This window comes from Bufo gargarizans, chromosome 2, assembly GCF_014858855.1.
Source record: "Bufo gargarizans isolate SCDJY-AF-19 chromosome 2, ASM1485885v1, whole genome shotgun sequence".
Lineage (NCBI taxonomy): Eukaryota > Metazoa > Chordata > Amphibia > Anura > Bufonidae > Bufo > Bufo gargarizans.
The window spans coordinates 266198382-266225933 of NC_058081.1; the positions used below are offsets into that span (position 1 = coordinate 266198382).

Sequence of the window (27552 nt, forward strand, 5' to 3'; positions counted from 1 at the left end):
AATTATTATTTACAATTGGCCACTAGGACCATCAATGTCCCTTGATTTACACGTGTTACTGATTTATAAAAAATAGCTTTTATTACTTGTCATTAAAACAATTCGCTTAGAACTCTATATCTCCTTATCATTAAAATTGTCAGCATAGCCTACCTGCCTATTACAGTTTTCACAATACTATCTATAATTCATGAGTTTGTCCACTAGGTGGCTCAAAGCCTCTATATGGCTTATTTTGTTCGTCCTTTATGCAGGAATTCCACTGCTTATATGTTACACGCTGTTGCGCTCACAGCGTGCAAGCTACTCTGCCACCTTGCTGGATTACACTTTAATTATCATTCCTCTCTTGTTCAGATAGAGGATCGGCTATTTGCTGATTAAAACACTACATTCACTCGCTATGAACGCATAGCACCCACACTGAATACTGACCCATTCATTTCAATGGGTCTGTGTACATGAGCGGGTTTTTTTTACGCATCAGTTCTGCATAGCGTGAAAAACGCAGCATGTTCTATAGGCCTCATGCACACGACCGTTGTTTTATTCCGTGTTCCGTTTTTCGGCTAATGCACCATTTGTCATTTGCGTCCGTGATCCGTGGTTCCAGTCCATCCCAAAAATATAACCTGTCCTTCTATTTTTGCGGAAAACGGTTTGTGGACCCATTCAAGTCAATGGGACCGCTAAAAAACACGGAGGCACACAAGATTGTCGTCCGCGCCATTTTTTTTCCTATCATTTGCATGGCAAACCTGTCTTAGATTTTTTTTTTACTTTCCTTTATGTCTGGTGATCCTCCAAAAATAAAGGAAGACACACGGAAACGGATCACGGAACAATGGAACCCCATTTTGCGGAACGGAACACAACAACGGTAGTGTGCATGAGGCCTAATTCTGAGTTTTTCACTCAGCCCTGACCCCATGGAAGTGAAGTAAAAAAACGCATTGAATCCGGAAGCATTGCATACGTTTTTCACTGATGGTTGCTAGGAGATGTTGTTTGTAAACCTTTAGTTTTTTTATCACGCGCTTGAAAAACGCATCAAAACGCATTTCACCCACGCGAAAAAAAATGAACAACTGAACGCAATCGCAGACAAAACTGACTGAACTTACTTTCAAAATGGTGCGAGTTTCCCTGAACGCATCCGGACCTATTCCGTCACGCTCGTGTGAAAGGGGAAGGATGCCATGCGTGTCAACAGCAGCGTGAATGACAGCCAAGCCCCGCACTGGACAGCAGAGACAAGGAGCAGTAACATGATTGATAATGCTCTGTGCCTCTCTGTGACCTCTTTACTACAAAATGACAGTGAGATAAAGTTGTCACCGTGATTTTGTAGTAAAAAGATCCTGCTCCTTGTCTCTGCTGTCCAGTGCGGGGCTTGGCTGCCATTAACGCTGCGGATGACACGCACGACATCCACTCGTGTGAAACAGCCCTAAGGCTGGTTTCACACGGGCGTTGCGGAAAAATGTGCGGGTGCGTTGCGGAAACACCCGCGATTTTTCCGCGCGAGTGCAAAACATTGTCATGCGTTTTGCACTCGCGTGAGAAAAATCGCGCATGTTTGGTACCCAAACCCGAACTTCTTCACAGAAGTTCGGGCTTGGGATTGATGTTCTGAAGATTCTATTATTTTCCCTTATAACATGGTTATAAGGGAAAATAATAGCATTCTGAATACAGAATGCTTAGTATAATAGCGCTGGAAGGGTTAAAAAAAAATAAAAACGTTAACTCACCTTCTCCTCATGATCGTGTAGTTCCCGGTCGGTCTCTTCTTTAGCTGTGGGCTTGGGCTGAATGACCTTTGGTGATGTCAGATCACATGCTCCAATAACATGGTCCATCACCATGGTGATGGAGCATGTGATCTGACATCACCACAGGTCCTTTAGTCACAGCTAAAGAAGAGACCGGCCGGGAACTAGGCGATCATGGGGATAAGGTGAGTTAACTTTTTTATTTTTTTTAACCCTCCCAGCACTATTATACTATGCATTCTGTATTCAGAATGCTATTATTTTCCCTTATAACCATGTTATAAGGGAAAATAATACAGTGAATAGACTGTCACCTAGAACCCATGCGTGAAAATCGCACCGCATCCGCACTTGCTTGCGGATGCTTGCGATTTTCACGCAACCCCATTCATTTCTATGGGGCCTGCGTTACGTGAAAAACGCAGAATATAGAACATGCTGCGATTTTCACGCAACGCATAAGTGATGCGTGAAAATCACCGCTCATGTGAACAGCCCCATAGAAATGAATGGGTCCAGATTCAGTGCGGGTGCAATGCGTTCAACTCACGCATCGCACCCGCACGGAAATCTCGCCCGTGTGAAAGGGGCCTAAGGCTTTTCTAGCAATAAATAGAGAAACTGATTTTTCTGTCCACATGGCAGACCTTTTGGGATCCAGTGAGTGTGATCATGATAGTGGTTGGGGTCACATGATCTACCATAAATACATAATAAAGGCTGAAAATACACAAATGAATCTAGGGGACAAAAATGTGCAATGCGTGATGCGAAGGCATTGCACCCGCACTGAATCCGGACCCATTCATTTCAATGGGTCTGTGTACATGAGCGTTGTTTTTCACGCATCACTTGTGCGCTGCATGAAAATCGCAGCATGTTCTATATTCAGCGTTTTTCACACAACGCTGGACCCATCGAAGTGAATTGGGCTGCGTGAAAATTGCATGGCATCCTCAAGCGATTGTGATGTGTTTTTCACGGATGGTTGCTGAAGAGAAATGTAACTCCATTTTGTCTGTTCTAACAATATGTATTGTGATAGCATCTTGTTCAGGCACTGTTTCAAGTCCCCCCACTGTGATTTAGGTTTCTTTCCCTGTCCTTGGACAGTTTCTTGAAATTCCTCAATTTTAGTGAAGACAGTCACGCTTTACAAGGTCATTCCGGCTTAAATGTGCCTACATATGATTGGTTAATGCTGTTACTATGTAAATTATGCTCTCTGCCTAATAAAAGGCTGAACTGTAGGACAATAAAATCAGAGTGTTTCTCAGTGATACCCGTGTGCGTGTCAGTCCTTTGCTGCTGAGGAATACTCTCCTGACGTCAGTAGGGTCAAATCAAGGTAGTCCTAGAGGTCCAGAAAGATCGGAATCCTTTCAGTTGCTAAGAGATGTTTGTAAAACCTTCAGTTTTTTATCACGCGCGTAAAAAACACATCAATGTGCATTTTACCAGTGCGATAAAAACTGAACCCAATCGCAGGCAAAACGGAAAAAACTTGCATGCAAAATCACGCATTCGGACCTAATCCGTATTGCTTGTCTGCAAGGGGTCTGAGGCATCCATGTGCCTGGCAGAAGAACTACGCCAGCATGTACGCCTGTTTCCAACCGACACGCTCCCGCTCCACCCAGCTGTCGAGAACTTGGCACTGGCTGGACAAAAAGGGGACTTGCATCTATTTTTATGACTAAAATAGTAAAAAGTCCCTTGATAAATAACCCCCAATTTCTAAGTACTGTCACACTGTGTATGGGAAAGCACTGGAGGGAGTGACTGCTGAGATGCATGAGGAAAACAAATAGTAAAAAGTCCCTTGATAAATAACCCCCAATTTCTAAGTACTGTCACACTGTATGGGAAAGCACTGGAGGGAGTGACTGCTGAGATGCATGAGGGAAAAAAAATCCAGAAAGCAGGTTTACTTTAGCAATGGTAGATTGCTGAGGCTGTCTTTTTGAACAGAGTTCCTCAACTCCAGTCCTCAGGATCCACCTACTGGTCAGGATTTGAGAATATCCCACAGAATGAATACCTGTGGCAAGTCCTGATGCATGGACACTAATTGTGTCACCTGCTCAACGCGAAGGAAATTCTGAAAACATGACCGTCAGGTGGGCCCTGAGGACCGGAGTTGAGGAACCCTGTTTTTGAAAGTCATGTTTGGTCTGGATTTTTTCAGAATGGTGGGCAGGTTGGTATGTGGACCTGCCATTCCACCTCACCCCAGTACTACTTTCTCCCCTTGCCCAAGGGAATCCCAGGTGAGTCAGAGAGCATGGGAAGCTAGATGTCCTGCTGGCTGTGTGAGCCTGATCTCCTTTTATCCAATGCTGAGTAAAGCCTCATTCACACGTCAGTGTTTTGGTCAGTGATTTCCATCAGTGACTGTGAGCCTAAGGCCTCATGCACACGACCGTTGTGTCCCGTGTCCGTGATTTTCTGCGGACCCATTGACTTTCAATGGGTCCGTGGAAAACTCGGCTAATGCACCGTTTGTCATCCGCGTCCGTGATCCGTGTTTCCAGTCTGTGAAAAAAAAATATGACCTGTCCTATTCTTTTCGTGGACCCATTCAAGTCAATGGGTCCGTGAAAAAACACGGAGGCACACAAGATTGTCAACCGCGTCCTTTTTTTTCCCTATCATTTGCAACGCAAATTTGATATAGATTTTTTTTTTTACTTTCCTTCGTGTCTGGTGGTCCTCCAAAAATAATAGAAGACACACGGGAAAAAAAAACAGACACGGATCACGGAACAACCGAACCCCATTTTGCGGACCGCAAAAAAATACTGTCGTGTGCATGAGGCCTAAATCAGGAGTGGAGCCTCCACAGACATGAGGTATAAGGGAAAGATCTGCACCTGTTCTATGTTTAGAGCCGCACCTGGCTTTGGCTCACACTCACTGATGGAAATCACTGACCAAACACTGACGTGTGAATGAGGCATAAAGGTGATGAAAACCTTGTTAAGGCTTAAAACGGATGTGTGATGGATGTTTTTTAATGGCCATCACACCTCTGTTTCAAGCACTATAGTAGTCTATGAGGTTATTCACAAGGCGTTTTTTTTTACAGCGAATGAAAAAAAATGTGAAAAAAATTGACCATGTTCCATCTGTTACATTTTTAATGACTAACAGCCTCCACACAATTGAAGGGGGTCATTTTTATCATCCATTTCTCAGAAAGGCATCATTGATAAAAACATCCATTAAAAATTGACAGGTTATCCGTTTGTTTAGCAAAAGAGTTGTGTTGTGAATGTAGCCTTGGTTAGACTTTTTGCCATTTTGTGTACATTTTTATGTGGATCCATGCAAATAATGGTTTAACATGTGCAGCTGGAAAAATAAACGCTATTTTGGACTTTTTAACTTGCTGTCTTCAGTGAAGTCTGTCATTGCTGACCCCATCACATATACATGGGTGTGATACCACTGTGCCACGTGACCAACCTTTTCTAAGGGCGTTGTCTAAGTGAACCTCTCGTTCTTCACAGTACCCCTGATGGTGGAGATAGAATTTCCTGGGGGGACATCAGGTCGCTACCTCTTGAGGAGGACTGGCATACGAAGCACCTGGTCCAGGCAGACCAGGAGGTACCAGGGGTACAGACGTAGTCAGCAGACCAAGTTGTAACCAGGAGCGACAGTGCTGGACTGAAGAATGAGGCAGAGGCGAAGTCAAACAAACAATGGGTCAGGGCAGGTGGCACAGATACAGGTCAGGCAATCCAGGTCAGCAACAGGAGACTCGAGATGGCACAGGTAAGGATCAAACAGGTAGCGGAGTCCAGAAACACAAGCAGGGGTCAAGTATAGAAGAACACCAGCACAGACAACAGCAACCATTGCAGGACACAAGGATCTCTGATGCTCAGGTACCTGGGAATACTGCTGGACCACTTATATACAGTGGGATGCGAAAGTTTGGGCAACCTTGTTAATCGTCATGATTTTCCTGTATAAATCGTTGGTTGTTACGATAAAAAATGTCAGTTAAATATATCATATAGGAGACACACACAGTGATATTTGAGAAGTGAAATGAAGTTTATTGGATTTACAGAAAGTGTGCTATAATTGTTTAAACAAAATTAGGCAGGTGCATAAATTTGGGCACTGTTGTCATTTTATTGATTCCAAAACCTTTAGAACGAATTATTGGAACTCAAATTGGCTGCTTGGTAAGCTCAGTGACCCCTGACCTACATACACAGGTGAATCCAATTATGAGAAAGAGTATTTAAGTGGGTCAATTGAAAGTTTCCCTCCTCTTTTAATTTTCTCTGAAGAGTAGCAACATGGGGGTCTCAAAACAACTCTCAAATGACCTGAAGACAAAGATTGTTCACCATCATGGTTTAGGGGAAGGATACAGAAAGCTGTCTCTGAGATTTCAGCCGTCCGTTTCCGCAGTTAGGAACATATTGAGGAAATGGAAGACCACAGGCTCAGTTCAAGTTAAGGCTCGAAGTGGCAGACCAAGAAAAATCTCAGATAGACAGAAGCGACAAATGGTGAGAACAGTCAGAGTCAACCCACAAACCAGCACCAAAGACCTACAACATCATCTTGCTGCAGATGGAGTCACTGTGCATCGTTCAACCATTCGGCGCACTTTACACAAGAAGATGCTGTATGCGAGAGTGATGCAGAGGAAGCCTTTTCTCCGCCCACAGCACAAAAAGTGCCGCTTGAGGTGGGCTAAAGCACATTTGGACAAGCCAGCTTCATTTTGGAATAAGGTGCTGTGGACTGATGAAACTAAAATTGCGTTATTTGGCCATAACAAGGGGCGTTATGCATGGAGGAAAAAGAGCACAGCACTCCAAGAAAAACACCTGCTACCTACAGTAAAATATGGTGGTGGTTCCATCATGCTGTGGGGCTATGGGGCCAGTGCAGGGACTGGGAATCTTGTCAAAGTTGAGGGACGCATGGATTCCACTCAGTATCAGCAGATTCTGGAGACCAATATCTAGGAATCAGTGACAAAGCTGAAGCTGCGCCGGGGCTGGATCTACAACAAGACAACGACCCTAAACACTGCTCAAAATCCACTAAGGCATTTATGCAGAGGAACAAGTACAACGTTCTGGAATGGCCATCTCAGTCCCCAGACCTGAATATAATTGAAAATCTGTGGTGTGACTTAAAGAGAGCTGTCCATGCTCGGAAGCCATCAAACCTGAATGAACTAAAGTTGTTTTGTAAAGAGGAATGGTCCAAAATACCTTCAACCAGAATCCAGACTCTCATTGGAACCTACAGGAAGCGTTTAGAGGCTGTAATTTCTGCAAAAGGAGGATCTACTAAATATTGATTTCATTTCTTTTTTGTGGTGCCCAAATTTATGCACCTGCCTAATTTTGTTTAAACAATTATAGCACACTTTCTGTAAATCCAATAAACTTCATTTCACTTCTCAAATATCACTGTGTGTGTCTCCTATATGATATATTTAACTGACATTTTTTATCATAACAACCAACGATTTATACAGGAAAATCATGACGATTAACAAGGTTGCCCAAACTTTCGCATCCCACTGTATGTGCAAGAGGGCTAGGATTGGTAATCACAGTCAATCCATAAATCACAGGAAGTGACACGGATTGTCCCTTAGGCCTCTTGCACACGAATGTGTGCTGCCCGTGCTGCGGACCGTAAATTGCGGTCCGCAATGCACGGGCACCGACCATGGGCCAGCCACATGCGGATTGCAGACCCATTTACTTGAATGGGGTCCGCGATCCGTCCGTTCCGCAAAAAGATAGGACAAGGTCTCTCCTTTTGCGGAACGGAAGCACGAAAGCACTCCGTAGTCCTTTTGTTCCGTGGTTCCGTTCTGCACCGCATCTCCAGATTTGCGGACCCATTCAAGTGCCCCTGCCTTCCCTATTGCTTTATACACACTGCTGCGATCATGTGACCACAGGGGCGAGGAGTCTGCACAAACTGCAGGGTGTTATCAGACCCAGATCAACTCCGTGGTGAGGCTGTACTATGTTATATAGCGCTGTACAATGTAGGGTTGCACCGGGTATCGAACTATCAATACCCAATCGATACTTTTAGACTCGGATCGATTCAATACCGGGTTTTACTATTTTACGATACTTGGCTGCTATACTGCGCAGCCTGGTATCAGTTAGAGAACATGGCACGCTCCGCTCTCAACGCACGCCATGTTCTCAGCAGCACAGTGGAGAAGGAGGGAGTCTCTCCCTCGCTCCTCACTGTGCCACTGCCACTAATGAGAAGAGAGGGGAGGAGGGGGGAGGGACTGTGGCCACTGCGCCACCAATGAAGATAATTGGCTCCTGTGCAGTAATCCCGCGCGCTATGTTTATTTACATCACATGAAACATGGTGTCAGAAGTATCTGGATCTGCGCTGCTTCTGCACATTTGCCGCTGAGAGCCTGCCAGCCTTGCAGCGTGATCGTGTCTCCTGTCCGTGGATTTGAGCATTTGACGCAAGCAATAGCAGCATTATGGCGGCTAACTGCATTCCGCTGCCTGAGCCAATGAGGGTAAGCCGCAACGTTTGTGATAACTGGGACACCTTCAAAACTGAGTTTGATGACTACTGCCTTGCCACAGGGTTAAAGGAGAAGCCACTCTGAGGAGGGTGATAGGCAGTGAATGCCTCCATGTTTACAAGCATAATCTAAACCTTAGGCCCCTTTCACACTAGCCAGTTTTCCGCGCGGGTGCAATGCAGGACGGGAGTGCATAGCACCTGCACTGAATCCATTCATTTCAATGGGTCTGTGTACATGAGCGTTGTTTTTCACGCATCAGTTCTGCGTTGCGTGAAAATCGCAGCATGTTCTATATTCTGCGTTTTTCACGCAGCCCTGGCCTCATAGAAGTGAATGGGGCTGCGGGAAAAACGCATTGCATCCGCAAGCAAGTGCGGGTGCGATGTGTTTTTCACTGATGGTTGCTAAGAGATGTTGTTTGTAAACCTTCCGTTTTTTATCACGCGCGTGAAAAACTGAACAACTGAACGCAATCGCAGACAAAACTGACTGAACTTACTTGCAAAATAGTGCGAGTTTCATTGAACGCATCCGGACCTAATCCGTCACGCTCGTGTGAAAGGGGCCTTACAGAGGAGCAAAAGAATGACACCAAAGCCATCCTGGATGCATTAGAAACTTTCTAAAAATGTCATATATGAAAGAGATATATTTGGCTGCTGCAAGCAAGAAGACGGTGAATCAATAGACCATTTTGTCACACAGCTTAGAGAAAAATCTGCAAGCTGTGAGCATGGCTCTATGAGAGATGAACTTATTCGTGATAAACTGGTTCTGGGTATCATCAATGAAAACACACGCCGCCACTTGTTGAGGAAACGCAAACAGCGCTTGAGATATGTCACACCGCAGAACTTACTGACAAGCATAGGAAAGCTATGGAGCAGGATAAGACGACTGACAATATCAATGTAGCCTCTTCACAGCAGTACAAGTTCCAACACAAGAGTCGCTCGCACAACTCACCTGAGCAGCAGCCTGTATCATACAAGTATTGTGGCAGTCTGCATTGACGTGTGAAAGACAAGTGCCCTGCGTATGGGAAATTCTGTACTGCATGCGGCAAGCCAAAATCACTTTGCAAGGGTGTGTCTCTCCCGTGACATGAAAGTAAGGAAGCTGCACACAATTCAGCAATGCCCGATTCTGAGGATGTACAACTGCTTAGCACGATATGCTTTATTTACTCCTCAGAATGCATCGGTGCTGTGAACTCAAAAGGCAAGAAATGGTTTGTAAACCTCAATTTAAATAATATAATCCAACCTTGTCAGTTGGATTCAGGTGCAACATGCAGGGGCGGATTAAGTGCATGATAGGCCTGGGGCTGTCTACCCAACTTGGGCCCCCCCCCTCCATTTTAGTTTAGTTTTTTTTTTTTTGTATGAAGAGGCTGCGGTGCTTCATGGGCGCCACAGTCTCTTCTTAGGCCATATGACATCTTCAGACTAAAAAAAAAATACCCCAAATTGGGTCCTAAACTGAAAAATTTGGTTGCCAAATTTAAAATACATATAAATGTAATAAAAAAGACATGGAGGAGAATACAGCACCACATACCTCTTACATCCAGTGACATCTCCTGTCATGTAGACCTTCTCTTTCCTCTTCTCCTCCATTTGACCCAGACCACCATGGCAAATTCTTTCAGCCGCATCTCGTCTCTACAGTTTGTAACACAAACACGTTAGATTTCTCAATTTTTCCATCAACCTCCTCATCCTGGTGTCCCCACAGTGTCATCCTGCCACCCCCAATACTGTGCCCGTTGTGCTCCCCAATGCCCCAGGAACTATACTGCTGAAAAAAATAGTGACCCTAATAGACATAATTGGGGTAATTTATCAAACTGGTGTAAAGTAGAACTGGATTTCCAAAAGAGCTGTCAAATATGAAAGGTGGAATCTGTTTGGCTGCTATGGGCAACTAAGCCATTTCTGCGTTACACCAGTTTGATAAATTACCCCAAATGTTCCTATAGTGTCTACAGCAGTTATAATGTCCCCTAGAGTATTCCAAGTAAAAATAACATCCTATATTGTGCTCCAGGTAATAATACCTGTATAGTGTCCCCAGAAATAATAGAATTGCCCCTACAGTGCCTCCCCAATAGCAACACCCCCATATAGTAATTTCCACCACACTGCCCCCACACAGTAATTTCCCCCAAACTGCCCCCATATAGTAGTTTGCCCCCACACAGTAATTTGCCCCACACTGCCCCCACATAGTAATTTCCACCCCACTGCCCCCATATAGTAATTTCCACCACACTGCCCCCACATAGCAATTTCCACCACACTGCCCCCACATAGCAATTTCCCCACACTGTTCCCACATAGCAATTTCCCCACACTGCCCCCACACAATAGTTTTCCCCACACTGTCTCCACATAGTAATTTGCCCCCACATAGTAATTTGCCCCCACATAGCAATTTTCCCACATAGAAATTACCCTACACTGTCCCCACATAGAAATTACCCCACACTGTCCCCACATGGCAATTTCCCCCACACTGCCCCCACACAATAGTTTCCCCCACACTGCCCCATATAGTAATTTGTCCCCACATAGCAATTTCCCCACACTGTCCCCACATAGAAATTACCCCACACTGCCCCCACACTGCCCCATATAGTAATTTGTCCCCAAATAGCAATTTCCCCACACTGTCCCCACATAGAAATTACCCCACACTGTCCCCACATAGCAATTACCCCCACACAATAGTTTCCCCCACACTGCCCCCATATAGAAATTTGCCCCTACATAGTAGTCCCTCCCATAATAATTTGCCCCCACACTGCCCCCACATAGCAATTTGCCTCCACACTTCCCCCACATAGCAATTTGCCCCCCACTGCCCCATATAGAAATTTGCCCCCACATAGTATTCCCTCCCATAATAATTTGGCCCCATACAGCCCCCACATTCCACCCCCCCATGTACTCGATTTATCTTCCCTAATATGTCCTCCTGTGTGCCCCCCTCCCCCCCCCCCCAAAGTAGGCACATGAAATAAAAAAATAAAAAATGAACAAAAAATGAAAAGATAAATACTCACCTATGTCCAGGGCCAGGCGCTTGCTCGCAGAGGAAGGTTGGATGAGTCAGGCGCGTCACAGTGCTGCATCCCGACACAGGCACGCCATGACGTCATCACACACGCCTGCGCCGGGATTTCACTATCGCATAGGCCTCAGGCCTACAAGGCCTGAAGCCTATGGCGGTGATTGGCGACGGGACAGGGAACTATGCGCTCCCGTGCCCCGCCGCAGTATGTGGGCGTTCAGGTCAGCATTGGGCCCCCCAGCGGTGCTGGGCCCGGGGCTGCCGACCCGAACGTCCCTATTGTAATCCGCCACTGGCAACATGTGATATAATGAGTTTAAAGGACAAAACACCCCTTCAGCCTAGCAGCACTATATTAAAGCTGTATTCAGGGGAAATATTGGAATCATTGGGACTTTTCCAAACAAAATGCAGCATACGAGATTGTGTGCACAAATTGCACTTTGAGATTGTGGAAGCTGATCAGAAACCGCTATTATCTGGTTCAACATGTGAGCGCCTGGGACTGCAGTTCACTGTTCCTGCTGAGCTGCACAATGTTGATAATCGGCCAGCGAAATCTCTGATGAGGCCGCTGACAAAACAGCAAATTCTTCATGCCTACAGTGATGTATTTGAGGGCCCGGTAGTATCTGTTCCAGGGGAGGTGCGCTTTGAACTTGACCCTGCTATTATACCAGTTCAAATGCCCCACGGAATGTACCAATAGCTATTAAACCACAGGCAACCCGTTTGTGTACTACTCACTGTAGTACAAGAACAGGCAATGCATTATAATACAGATGTATTGTAATGCATTGCAGAGGGGATCAGACCCCCAGAAGTGAACTTTAGAAATAAAGTAAAGAAAAAAAAAGTAAAATTTTTTTTAAATTAAATTAATTAAGTAAAAAAAGAAAAAGAAAACACCCCTTCCCCTTATTTTATAATTAAAAAACTGAAAAGAAAACCCCCCCACACATATTAGGTATCGCCGCAGCCATTTTTGTCACCTTACATCACAAAAAGTACAACACCAAGTGATCAAAAATGCGTATTCCCCGCAAAATAGTACCAATCTAACCGTCACCTCATCCCGCAAAAAATGAGTCCCTACCTAAGACAATCGCCAAAAAATAAAAAAAACTATGGCTCAGAATATGGAGACGCTAAAACATCAGTTTTTTCTGTTTAAAAAATGCTGGTATTGTGTAAAACTTAAGTAAATAAAAAAATATACATATTAGGTATCGCCATGTCCGTAAGAAAAAAAAAAAAGTAGACAGATTAGGTATTGCCGCGTCCGTAATAACCTGCTCTATAAAAATATCACATGACCTAACCCCTCAGATGAATACCGTATAAAACTAAAAATGGTGTAAAAAAAAAGGCATTTTTTGTTACCTTACATCACAAAAAGTATAATAGCAAGCGATAAAAAAGTCATACATACCACAAAATAGTTCCAATCAAACTGTCATCTCATCCTGCAAAAATCATACCCTACCAAAGTTAATCGCCAAAAACTGAAAAAACTATGGCTCTCAGACTATGGAGACACTAAAATATGTTTCAAAAATGAAATAATTGTGTAAAACTTACATAAATTTAAAAAAGTAGACATATTAGGTATAGCCGCGTCTGTAATAACCTGCTCTATAAAAATACCACATGACCTAAACCCCAGGTGAATACCGTAAAAAAAAAAAAAGAAAGTTCTAAAAAAAGCAATTTTTTTGTCACCTTACATTACAAAAAGTGTAATAGCAAGCGATCAAAAAATCATACGCACCCCAAAATAGTGCCAAACCGTCATCTCATCCCGAAAAAAAGTTAGCCCCTACACAAGACAGTTGCCCAAAAATAAAACTTAAACAAATAACCAAAAAAAGTCATATTTGGTATTGTCGCGTCCGTGACAACCTGCTCTATAAAAATACCACATGATCTAACCTGTCAGATGAATGTTGTAAATAACAAAAAATAAAAACGGTGCCAAAACAGCTATTTGTTGTTAGCTTGCCTCACAAAAAGTGTAATATAGAGCAACCAAAAATTATACATACCCTAAAATAGTACCAACGAAACTCCCACCCTATCCCGTAGTTTCCAAAATGGGGTAAATTTTTGGGGAGTTTCTACTCTAGGGGTACATCAGGGGGGCTTCAAATGGGACATGGCAGCTTAAAATTACCCCAGTGAAATCTGCTTAAAAAAAACCATATGGTGTTCCTTTCCTTCTGCGCAATGCCGTGTGCCCGTATAGCAGTTTAAGACCACATATGGGGTGTTTCTGTAAACTACAGAATCAGGGCCATAAATATTGAGTTTTGTTTAGTTGTTAACCCTTGCTTTGTAACTGGAAAAAATTTGTTAAAATGGAAAATCTGCCAAAAAAGTGAAATTCTGATATTTCATTTCTATTTTCCATTAATTCTTGTTGAACACCTAAAGGGTTAACAAAGTTTGTAAAACCAGCTTTGAATACCTTGAGGGGTGTATTTTCTAAAATCGGGTCTCTTTTTTGGAGTTTCTACTCTAGAGGTGCATCAGGGGGGCTTCAAATGGGACATGGCAGCTTAAAATTATCCAAGTGAAATCTTTTTTCCAAAAACCATATGGTGTTCCCTTCCTTCTGCACAATGCCATGTGCCTGTACAGCAGTTTGCGACCACATATGGGGTGTTTCTGTAAACTACAGAATCAGGGCCATAAATATTGAGTTTTGTTTGGCTGTTAACCCTTGCTTTGTAACTGGAAAAAATGGATTCAAATGGAAAATCTGCCCAAAAAGTAGAATTTTGAAATTTTATCTCTATTTTCCATTAATTCTTGTGGAACACCTAAAGGGTTAACAAAGTTTGTATAATCAGTTTTGAATACCTTGAGGGGTGTAGTTTGTAAAATGGGGTCATTTTTGGGTGGTTTCTGTGGCAAACCTAGCCACTTTAGTATATCAAAGACTGGATTCATGTGTCAATTTTGACACTGTACAAGACTGAGGGCATTCCTATGCTAGTTTCAGGAACAGATGTGTATGCCACCCCCCCCCCCCTCCCCCCTTGCATGTGGAAACTCCTGGAATGCCATTATGGGGTTGTTGACTCCCAGACTGTGTGTCGGACAGTTCTTGGGACAAAGTGATTATACTTACGCTAACTGTATCTTGTATGCTGGATAGGACTACCAGCGCAGGCTACACATCTGTTCCTGAAATTAGCATAGGAATTCCTTCAGTCTTGTACAGTGTAAAATTGACACATGAATTCAGTCTCTGATATACTGAAGTGGCTAGGTTTGCCACAGTTTCTATTATGTAAGCCTCACAAAGTGACTTCAGACCTGAACTGGTCCTGAAAAAGTGGGTTTTAGATTTGCTTCTAAACTTCTAAGCCTTGTAAGGTCCCCAAAAAATAAAATGGCATTCCCAAAGTGATCCAAACATGAAGTAGACATATGGGGAATGTATAATAATAAAAAAAAATGTAGAGGTATTACTATCTATTATAAAAGTTGCTAATTTTTCAAATTTTTTGGTAAATTTGGTATTTTTTTTATAAATTAAAATTAATTTTTTTGACCCCATTTTACCAGTGTCATGAAGTACAATATGATATGAAAAAACAATCTCAGAATGGCCTGGATAAGAGAAAGCGTTTTAAAGTTATTTACACATAAAGTGACACTGGTCAGATTAGCAAAAAATAGCCTGGTCCTTAAGGTGAAATATGGCCGGGTCCTTAAGGGGTTAAATCACCCCCTTAACCAATTTTACATATAAAATATATAAATAATAAAAAAATAAACATATTACACCACGTCCGAAAAAGTCCAAACTATTAAAATATTTTAAAATATCTCCTCTGCGTTGATCGCTGTAACAGAAAAAAAAAACGCACGATTCGCCATTTGTTACTCACCTTGTGCACCCAAAAAATGTTATGGGCCGGACGTTCCATAAAATGCGGAATGCGCGCAGCTTTTTTGTTGTTGTTTTTTTTTTTGTGTGGTATTGAGTATATCAATACTTTTTTATGGTATCAAAATCGAATCAAAATTTTGATATCGTGACAACCCTAGTACAATGTCTCTGGGAGCTGTATTCCCCCTGTCAGCCAGAATTACAGGAGAAATTGGCAATAATAATGATAAAAAATTTAATATTAAATAACCCCCAAAGGTCCTATATGACATTATGGGGGCACAAATTGCAAAAATCTAACAAAACATTTAATTAAAAGTGTTTTATAATAATATAAAATAAAGTTTCAAGTGTTAAAAAGCCCCCTTCCCCTCTTCAAGCCATTTATCACTATAAAAAATAGGACAAAAAAATAAAAAAATACATATTTGGTGTATTTGTATTTTATAGAGCCAGTCGACAGATGCATATTTGGCGCATCTGTCGACTGGCTCTATAAAAATTATCTACCCCATTCAAGTAACATAGTAGATAAGGCCGAAAAAAGACATTTGTCCATCCAGTTCGGCCTGTTATCCTGCAAGTTGATCCAGAGCAAGGCAAAAAAAAAAAAAACTGTGAGGTAGAAGCCAATTTTCCCCACTTTAGGGGAATAAAAAATTCCTTCCAGACTCCAATCAGGCAATCAGAATAACTCCCTGGATCAACGACCCCTCTCTAGTAGCTATAGCCTGTAATATTATTACACTCCAGAAATACATCCAGGCCCCTCTTGAATTCCTTTATTGTACTAAGGCTACTTTCACACTTGCGTTCAGAGCGGATCCGTCTGGTGTCTGCACAGATGGATCGGCTCCTATAATGCAGACGATGGGATCCGTTCAGAACGGATCCGTCTGCATTATATTTTAGAAAAATTCTAAGTGTGAAAGTTGCTCAGACGGATCCGTCCAGACTTTACATTGAAAGTCAATGGGGGACGGATCCGTTTGAAATTGAGCCATATTGTGTCAACTTCAAACGGATCCGTCCCCATTGACTTACATTGTAAGTCTGGACGGATCCGTTTGCCTCCGCACGGCCAGGCGGACACCCGAACCCTCCAAGCAGCGTTCGGGTGTCCGCCTACTGAGCGGAGGACAAACGGTGCCAGACTGATGCATTCTGAGCAAATCCGCATCCACTCAGAATGCATTAGGGCAGTACGGATGCGTTCGGGGCCGCTTGTGAGAGCCTTCAAACGGAACTCACAAGCGGAGCCCCGAACGCTAGTGTAAAAGTAGCCTTACCATCACCACCTCCTCAGGCAGAGAGTTCCATAGTCTCACTGCTCTTACCGTAAAGAATCCTCTTCTATGTTTGTGTACAAACCTTCTTTCCTCCAGACGCAGAGGATGTCCCCTCGTCACAGTCACAGTCCTGGGGATAAATAGATGATGGGATAGATCTCTGTACTGACCCCTGATATATTTATACATAGTAATTAGATCTCCCCTCAGTCGTCTTTTTTCTAAAGTGAATAACCCTAATTTTGATAATCTTTCAGGGTACTCTAGTTGCCCCATTCCAGTTATTACTTTAGTTGCCCTCCTCTGGACCTTCTCCAGCTCTGCTATGTCTGCCTTGTTTACAGGAGCCCAGAACTGTACACAGTACTCCATGTGTGGTCTGACTAGCGATTTGTAAAGTGGTAGGACTATGTTCTTATCACGGGCATCTATGCCCCTTCTGATGCAACCCATTATCTTATTGGCCTTGGCAGCAGCTGCCTGACACTGTTTTTTGCAGCTTAGTCTGCTGTTTATTAAAATTCCTAGATCCTTTTCCATGTCAGTGTTACAGAGTGTTTTATCATTTAGTATGTACGGGTGACTTGCATTATTCCTTCCCATGTGCATAACTTTACATTTATCAGTGTTAAACCTCATCTGCCACTTATCTGCCCAATCCTCCAATCTATCCAGATCACTCTGTAGTAGTATACTGTCCTCATCTGTGTAAATTACTTTACACAGTTTAGTGTCATCTGCGAAAATTGATACTTTACTATGCAAGCCTTCTACAAGATCATTAATAAATACTGACCCCTGAGGTACTCCACTAGTGACAGTGACCCAATCTGAGTATGTACCGTTAATAACCACCTCTGTTTTCTATCATTGAGCCAGTTACTTACCCACTTACAGACGTTTTCTCCCAGTCCGAGCATTCTCATTTTATATACTAACCTTTTATGTGGAACAGTGTCAAATGCTTTGGAGAACTCCAGATATACAACATCCATTGATTCGCCGCTGTCAAGTCTAGAACTTACCTCCTCATAGAAACTGATTAAATTAGTTTGGCATGACCGATCCCTCACAAAGCCATGCTGATATGGCGTTATTTGCTTATTTCCATTGAGATGCTCTAAGATAGCATCTCTTTTAGAAAACCTTCAAACAGTTTACCCACAACAGATGTTAAACTTACCGGCCTATAGTTTCCAGGTTCTGTTTTTGGACCCTTTTTGAATATTGGCACCACATTTGTCATGCGCCAATCCTGTGGGACATTCCCTGTCAGTATAGAGTCCACAAATATCAGAAATAAGGGTCTGGCTATGACATTACTTAATTCCCTTAGGATACGGGGGTGTATGCCACCCGGTCCTGGCGATTTGTCTATTTTATTGGTTTTAAGTCGCTGATGTACTTCTTCCTGGGTCAGACAGGACACTTTTAATGGGGAATTTATTTTTACATTCTGCATGTCATTTGACAGTTTATTTTCCTCAGTGAATACATTGGAGAAAAAAATATTTAACAACTTTGCTTTCTCCTGGTCGCTCTCTGCGACCCCCCCCCCCCCCTCATTACTCTTTAAAGGGCCAACACCTTCAGATTTATACTATAAAACATTTATATAATTGAAGAACATTTTAGGGTTAGTTTTACTCTCTTTGGCAATTAATCTCTCAGTCTCTAGTTTGGCCGCTTTTATTTGTTTTTTACATGTTCTATTTTTTTCCTTATATTTTTTCAGTGCTTCCATGCTACCCTCCTGTTTTAGTGATTTATTTGCTTTCTTTTTGTCATGTATTGCTTTCTTTACAGTTCTATTTATCCACATTGGTTTCTTTTTGTTCCTTAACCTTTTATTCCCATATGGTATGTACCTCTCACAATGAGGTTTTAGGATGTTTTTAAAGATGTCCCATTTTGTGGCTGTATTTTTATTTTTGAGGACTTTGTCCCAGTTAGTTGGCTAAATTTACCTTTTTTGAAGTTTGGTATTTTTGTTCCTCCCTGTAGAAACGCTCTTTTGAATGATAATTGGAAGGTTATTACTTTATGGTCACTATTTCCCAGGTGTCCCCCAACCTGCATGTCTGTTGTTCTGTCAGGCCTATTGGTTAATACTAAGTCCAGTATGGCCGTCCCTCTAGTCTGGTCCTGAACCAGTTGGGAGAGGTAATTGTCTTTGGTTATTGCCAAGAACCTGTTTCCGTTATGAGATATACAAGTTTCAGTTTCCCAGTCTATATCTGGGTAGTTGAAGTCCCCCATAATAACCACCTCATTATGATTTGCCGCCTCGTCTATCTCGTTTAGTAGTAGATTTTCTGTGGACTCTGGTATATTAGGTAGTTTATAGTAAACTCCTATTAGTAATTTATTGTTGTTTTTAGCTCCATGTATGTCTACCCACAGTGACTCCACATGTTCATGTCCCTCACTTATATCTTCTCGGACTGTGGGCTTTAGACAAGACTTTACATAAAGGCAGACCCCTCCCCCTCTCCGGTTTTGACGATCCTTTCTAAACAGACTGTAACCTTGTACATTAACTGCCCAGTCATAGCTATCATCCAGCCATGTCTCAGTTATTCCCACTATGTCATAGTTCTCCTCACATATCACTAATTCCAGCTCCCCAGTTTTATTAGTCACGCTTCTGGCATTAGTATACATACATTTGAGAGTAAACACAGTAAAAAAAAAAACTATGACTTTTTTTGTCACATTGCCTCCCAAAACACATAATATCTAGCGTTCAAATAGTCATATGTACCCCAAAATGGTACCTATGAAAACATAACCTCATCCTGCAAAAAACAAACCCTCACACAAGACCATCGCCATAATTATTTAAAAAATGGCTCTCAGAAAATGACGACACAAAAATATAATATATTTTTAGTTTCAAAAAGCATTTATTGGATTTTTGCATATTGAAAAGAAAAATAATTACATAGATAATTGATAAAATAAGTAACACAAAACAAGTATGTCTCTTGGTGGTATACATGGTATATATCACATTAAGCAATGTATTCTTAGATGGATGAAGAACATTCAATCATGGAGAGGAAGTGCATCAATCTCGCATATCTGTCTGGGATCTAACATGGTCAAAGGGAAATACTATATCGGATATCTGATAAATGGGAGGAAGATAACCAGGGATCCCACACCCTCTCAAAGGTATCAAATGTGTCAGTGCGGATAGCTGATAGCTTCTCAAATAATAGAATTTTATTGACCCCGTCCAAAACAGCTTATAATATATTTTTATTGTATAAAAGCAGCAACAAAAAAAAACTACTATATATATATATATATATATATATATATATATACACAGTACAGACCAAAAGTTTGGACACACCTTCTCATTCAAAGAGTTTTCTTTATTTTCATGACTATGAAAATTGTAGATTCACACTGAAGGCATCAAAACTATGAATTAACACATGTGGAATTATATACATAACAAAAAAGTGTGAAACAACTGAAAATATGTCATATTCTAGGTTCTTCAAAGTAGCCACCTTTTGCTTTGATTACTACTTTGCACACTCTTGGCATTCTCTTGATGAGCTTGAAGAGGTAGTCACCTGAAATGGTCTTCCAACAGTCTTGAAGGAGTTCCCAGAGATGCTTAGCACTTGTTGGTCCTTTTGCCTTCACTCTGCTCGATTGGGTTCAGGTCCGGTGACTGTGGAGGCCAGGTCATCTGGCGCAGCACCCCATGAGTCTCCTTCATGGTCAAATAGCCCTTCCACAGCCTGGAGGTGTGTTTGGGGTCATTGTCCTGTTGAAAAATAAATGATGGTCCAACTAAACGCAAACCGGAGTGAATAGCATGCCGCTGCAAGATGCTGTGGTAGCCATGCTGGTTCAGTATGCCTTCAATTTTGAATAAATCCCCAACAGTGTCACCAGCAAAGCACCCCCACACCATCACACCTCCTCCTCCATGCTTCACGGTGGGAACCAGGCATGTAGAGTCCATCCGTTCACCTTTTCTGTGTCGCACAAAGACACAGTGGTTGGAACCAAAGATCTGAAATTTGGACTCATCAGACCAAAGCACAGATTTCCACTGGTCTAATGTCCATTCCTTGTGTTCTTTAGCCCAAACAAGTCTCTTCTGCTTGTTGCCTGTCCTTAGCAGTGGTTTCCTAGCAGATATTCTACCATGAAGGCCTGATTCACACAGTCTCCTCTTAACAGTTATTCTAGAGATGTGTCTGCTGCTAGAACTCTGTGTGGCATTGACCTGGTCTCTAATCTGAGCTGCTGTTAACCTGCGATTTCTGAGGCTGGTGACTCGGATGAACTTATCCTTCGCAGCAGAGGTGACTCTTGGTCTTCCTTTCCGGGGGCGGTCCGCATGTGAGCCAGTTTCTTTGTAGCGCTTGATGGTTTTTTTTGACTGCACTTGGGGACACTTTCAACGTTTTCCCAATTTTTCGGACTGACTGACCTTAATTTCTTAAAGTAATGATGGCTACTTGTTTTTCTTTACTTAGCTGCTTTTTTCTTGCCATAATACAAATTCTAACAGTCTATTCAGTAGTACTATCAGCTGTGTATCCACCTGACTTCTCCACAACGCAACTGATGGTCCCAACCCCATTTATAAGGCAAGAAATCCCACTTATTAAACCTGACAGGGCACACCTGTGAAGTGAAAACCATTTCAGGTGACTACCTCTTGAAGCTCATGAAGAGAATGCCAAGAGTGTGCAAAGCAGTAATCAAAGCAAAAGGTGGCTACTTTGAAGAACCTAGAATATGACATATTTTCAGTTGTTTCACACTTTTTTGTTATTGTGGGGATTCGCTTTGGTAGACAGGGTAAGCGGACGCAGTACAGAGGCAAAAACAAGGTTTAAATCATAGTTCAGTGTTTATTCACACATAGCAAGAAAACAAGCCAAAAGAAAGTGTTCAGTTTTGGTGCCTGTTCACACCACACAAAGTTCACAGTGCAAAAAAGACGTCACCTGGTCAGCAGATGATTTTCACCCAGAGTCCGCAGCAGTCTTTAGTGGCCTGTTTCCCCAGCCTATGGCTCACACAAACAGACGACTCAGTGTCTCCAAACCACAGACTCCTCAGCTCCTCTGTCATGGAGGATAATCCACCACCTGAACATGCTGGCTGGGTTTTTTTTATATTCCAGCCAAAACCCGGCCTGGAACCGTGGGGAACAGCCACCCACCCTGCTCTTTGGCTGCTCCCAATAAGAACCGGCCCGGATTGGCTTTACAGCCATTCTAACGCTAATTTATTTATGGGTATGTTTGAAGATAAGATTGGCTTTCTATCCCATCCCAATATTAAATTTTATCGGAGATTTATAGATGACATCATTTTTATTTGGAAGGGGGATAGTGCTAAACTATGTAAATTTGTTGAGGAACTGAATTCCAATGATTGGAATCTAACCTTCACCTTGGAATTTAGTACCACATCGGTCATCTTTTTGGATCTTAAACTTACCATAGAGAATAACAAAATTATTACACAAACTCACTTTAAGACGGTCGATGCAAACAGTTATCTAGATTACACGAGTTGTCATCACTCCAAGTGGATTAGAAACATCCCCTTTAGTCAATTAAAAAGAATTAGGAGAAACTGCTCTGACGACCGTACGGTAAAAACTCAAATAGGATTCCTCAAGAAGAGGTTCAGGGACAAAGGGTACCCAAAAAAATTATTGGAAGACTCCATCAAAAGGATCTCGAAAACATCCCAATTGGATAGTCTACAACCGAAGGTTGTGAATTCAGCATCTGGAACAAAAGACCCTGGCCTGATGCGCCGTTTGAGTTTGGTCACCAGATACAGCTCCCAACACAATCTCATTCGGGAAATTTTCAGAAAAAACTGGTCCATATTATTAAAGGATCCCCTTTTGAATAAAAGCATCACACCTACACCTATTCTGACGTTCCGTAGAGCTAAAACTCTAAAAAATCTAGTGGCCCCCTCCTGTCCAAAATTAGAGCACGTCTCGGATATGGGGAAAAAAACAAAAGGCACTCCGGGTATATTTAAGTGTAAGAGCAGTAGATGTAAGTGTTGCCTTATGATTACTTATGGCATTAGCAACATAAAGAATCCCTCGAATGACGAAATAATTGCGTTCAAACAGCATATGGACTGTAGCACGATGAATGTGGTTTATCTCCTGCGGTGCTCGTGTTCACTCTTTTACGTAGGCCGTACTACACAATCCCTGCGTGAGAGAATGAACGAGCACCGCTCAAACATTACGAGGAAAGTACTCACGCACAGTGTCTCCAGACATTATGCTAAAATACATGATGGCGACCCTGCATGCCTGCGCGTGACACCTATTGAACAGGTCACACACGGCTTCCAGGTATTATGTAAAAAAGAAATGTACTGGATTTTTCACCTAAACACCCTAACACCCTTTGGTCTTAATGAGTCCCTGGAATATGTTAATTTTTGATTTATATTTACTGTCCTCTGGATATACCCGATGAATGATACAATATTTTATTTGTTTTTTGTGGTCCCATGTCTTTTTTATTTTATTTTATATATATTTTTATTTTATTTTATTTTATATATATATCTATTTATTAATATTTTTGGTCTATATTCATATATATCATTTTTTACTGAAGGGGGAGTCCATCTAGTTTTATATATACTCTTTTTTAATTTTTATTATTATTACTATTTCTATTTTTAATATATATTTTTTCACCCCATTTATTATTATTTTTTCACCCCATTTATTATTCTTTAATGCCTGCCACTTTATGTGTGATCACTTCCATTTTTCTAAATGGTTCCCCTTCCGGAGGAGTATATGGTTAAAATATGGATGCGGATATATACACACAATATTTGGTCTATACATCCCTTTGAAACATCTAGGGCACCGGTATTGTTATCCCAGGCTGAACCAATTATCCGGTCCATGGTGTGGCGCAGGAGAGGGCCGAGATCTCTGTGGATGGGTGCTGTGCGTTCCACTGTGGAACGCGCCGGGATCCTCCCCGGAGGTTGCGGTGCGTTCCACAGTGGAACGCACAGGAAGTTACATTACAGGCCGCTTGCCGGAAGTGGCCTTGCATTCCACACTGGAACGCATGGCGATCCGGTTATTATTAGGCCCCTTATCATGGCTTGGAGCCAGATTTAGGGGGTAATGAGGTAAAACCGGCCTAGACTAAAGATTATTTCAGAGTAGGGAGGTGGTCCTTGGGTTTATTACAACCATAGATTCCACCAATATTGTCTAAACCTCTACTTCCGGTTTCGGCCCTCTCTCTCAGGGACGCCACCCCCATGTGCTTTCCTTATTCTATTTAAGCGTCCATTAAAGGGGAGTACATACAGTGGAATTATCTCCTTCTGAAGTATTGGAGACCCCTGTCTAAAAGACCCCTGAAGGTAAAGGTTGAGACAAGTTAATATATGTAGATATAGACTAATTGTATTTGGATTGATGATCGAGTCTGAATTATAATTGTTTAAAAGGTTTATACGATATTGTTTACATTTTCAATGCCTAATAGTTTGATGTGCAAGTGGAACTACACTGTACTGGATATGTATATTAGAATTGTTCTTACATCTAGCCTTTCTTGTGTAAAGATTTTAATTTTTAATTTATATATATATATATATTGTCATGGAACCATGAACCAGACGTACAACAGAGATAGGTGGAATAAGAAGGCTTTATTGAAAATCAAGCCGTAGCTAAAGTCCAAACGGATGGCTAAACTGAAGCAGGGTCTTGCGTAGACGGAGGTCAGGAACCAGGAGGGTAGTCAGACGTAGCCAGGATCAGGAACCAACGGGGTAGTCAGACGAAGCCAGGATCGGGAACCAACGGGGTAGTCAGACGAGGCCAGGATCAGGAACCAGAAGCAGCAGCAGTCTTTGAAGCATGTGCACACAGGAGGACCAAGCAAGGAACTGAAGCCACAGACCTTCTATATATATGAGCTAGGCATCCAGCTCCTCCCAGTGGGAAGGAGGAGCCGCAGGGTGGGAGGCTACAAGAAACCCAGAAACCAAGATGGCCGCCAGCACATGTCAAACGAAGGAGAACAGTGAGAAGGTAAGACCATGACAGTACCTCCCCCTCAAGGGCCCCTCCTCCGCGGAGTAAGGAACGGTTTCAGAGGGAAGCGTGCGTGGAAGGCTCGGAGCAACGCAGGAGCATGGACATCTGTGGAGGGAACCCAGGAACGCTCCTCTGGACCATAACCACGCCAATGGACCAAAAACTGCAACCGACCGCGGACCAGGCGTGAGTCCAGGATATTGCTCACCTCATATTCCTCACGATTGCCCACTTGGACCGGACGGGGCCGAGGAACCGAGGAAGTGAAACGATTACACACCAATGGCTTCAACAGGGAGACATGAAACACGTTGGAGATCCGCATGCCAGGAGGAAGCGCAAGGGCATAGGCTACCGGGTTTACCCTGTGAAGCACTCGGAAGGGACCAACAAAGCGAGGCGCCAGCTTGGGAGTGGGCACTCGAAGGTTGAGGTTGCGGGTGGACAACCATACACGGTCTCCGACCTGGTAGGAAGGAGCGGGCGCTCGTCTGCGATTAGCCTGGAGTCTCTGGCGTTGCGCAGAGACCTCAAGGGACCTCTGGATCTGTACCCAAGAAGTACGTAGGACGGAAAGGTGATCCTCCACAGCCGGAGTATCCTGGGGAGAGAATACCTCCGGTAACACGGCAGGTTGGAACCCATAATTGGCCATGAAGGGAGACGTCCCAGAGGAAGAGTTCACCGCCGTGTTCCTGGCAAACTCAGCCCAAGGCAGGAGGTCAACCCAATTGTCTTGGTGATCGGAGACATAGCAACAAAGGAATTGCTCCAAGGCCTGATTGGATCGTTCTGCGGCCCCATTGGACTGAGGGTGGTAGGCCGAGGAGAAAGAGAGATGAATCCCCAACTGGGAGCAAAAGGCGCGCCAGAACCTGGACACAAACTGACTCCCCCGATCCGACACAATCTCCTTGGGCAAACCGTGCAACCGGAAGACCTCCCTGGCAAAAATCGAGGCCAACTCTTGTGCAGAGGGTAACTTCTTGAGAGGAACACAGTGGCACATTTTGGAAAACCGATCCACAATCATGAGAATGACCGTATGGCCTCGGGATGCAGGAAGGTCCACAATGAAATCCATCCCCAGGTGTGACCATGGACGCTCCCCGGTGGCTATGGGTTGCAAAAGGCCCAACGGAAGGTGCCGAGGGGACTTACTCTGGGCACAAACGGAGCATGCCGCTACATATGCGGCGATGTCGGAACGTAGAGAAGGCCACCAGAACAGACGTGAAACCGCCCAGGACAGCTGATTCTTTCCAGGGTGCCCCGCGGCCTTGGAGTTATGGTAGGTTCGCAACAACCGAGTGCGCAACTCCTCAGGCACAAAACATCTGCCGTTGGGTCTCCCAGAGGGAGCACCAGATTGAGCCGCCAAAATCTGCTCACCCAGAGGAGAGGTCAGGCTGGTGCGAATAGCAGCCAGGATCTGATTCGGGGGTATGACCGTAGTCGGAATCGACTCCTCCCCGGACAGCTCGGAGTACTGCCGTGATAAGGCATCCGCTCTGATGTTCTTGGAGCCGGGTAGGTAGGAGACCACGTAATTAAAACGTGACAAGAACAGAGCCCATCTGGCCTGACGTGGTGTCAATCTCTTGGCCTCAGAGAGGTAGGTCAGATTCTTGTGGTCCGTCAGGATGAGAACCGGAACCACCGAGCCCTCGAGCAAGTGCCTCCATTCTTTAAGGGCCTGCACGATGGCCAATAACTCCCTGTCACCAATCTGATAGTTGCACTCCGCGGAAGACAGTTTCCGGGAGTAAAACCCACAAGGAAGCAGAGGACCCTCTGGTGTTCTACGCTGAGACAGGAGGGCGCCTACTCCCGTCTCAGACGCGTCCACCTCGAGGACAAAAGGCAACCCAGGGTTGGGATGCGACAGAATCGGAGCCGACACAAAGGCGGACTTTAGAGCCTCAAAAGCTCGGATGGCCTCGAGCGGCCAGACCTGAGGATTACTGCCCTTCCTGGTCAGATCCGTGAGAGGCTTGGCTAGCATGGAAAAGTCCCTGATGAACTTCCGATAATAATTGGCGAAGCCCAAAAAGCGCTGCAGGGCACGAAGCCCACTGGGCTGGGACCACTGTAAGACAGCCGAAACCTTCTCAGGATCCATGGAGAACCCCTCAGCGGAAATGATGTAACCTAAGAAGGTTACCTGGGATCGGTGAAATTCGCATTTCTCAAGCTTACCGAACAGCTTGTTCTCTCGTAAGCGTTGCAACACTCGTCTGACATCCAGAATGTGGGCCTCCATGGATGCAGAATATACCAAGATGTCATCCAAATAGACCACCACACACTGCTGCAACAGGTCACGGAAAACATCGTTGATGAATTCCTGGAAGACTGCGGGCGCATTGCACAACCCAAAGGGCATAACCAAGGATTCATAATGACCGGTCCTGGTGTTAAACGCGGTCTTCCACTCATCGCCCGCCTTGATCCTTACCAGGTTATATGCCGCCCTCAGGTCGAGTTTGGTAAAGACCGTGGCCCCTTTGAGGCGATCGAACAGCTCGGAAATCAAGGGTATCGGGTAAGCGTTCTTGATCGTGATGCGATTGAGACCCCTGTAGTCGATGCAAGGCCTCAACTCACCGCCCTTCTTTTTCACAAAGAAAAATCCAGCCCCTGCCGGGGACGAGGATTTGCAAATGTGTCCGCGTGAAAGCGCCTCCCTCACGTACTCCTCCATGGCCTCATTCTCCGCTACCGACAGTGGATAGACTTTGCCACGAGGAGGAACGGCACCAGATTGTAACTCTATGGCACAATCGTATGGGCGGTGCGGAGGTAGGGCAACCGCACGCACCTTATCGAATACATCCCGGTACTCCTCG

The 27552-nt window shown here is 43.7% G+C and overlaps 1 protein-coding gene across 1 annotated transcript in view; it reads right to left on the reverse strand.

The window, feature by feature from the left end:
* LOC122925578 (hyaluronidase-1-like) overlaps positions 1-9404 on the reverse strand; it is a 34620-nt gene extending 25216 nt beyond the window's left edge. Inside the window, exon 1 of the mRNA XM_044276936.1 lies at positions 9304-9404. The gene's annotated coding sequence lies outside the window, so the exon portion shown is untranslated. The remainder of the gene's footprint in view (positions 1-9303) is intronic.
* Positions 9405-27552: the final 18148 nt, after the last annotated feature.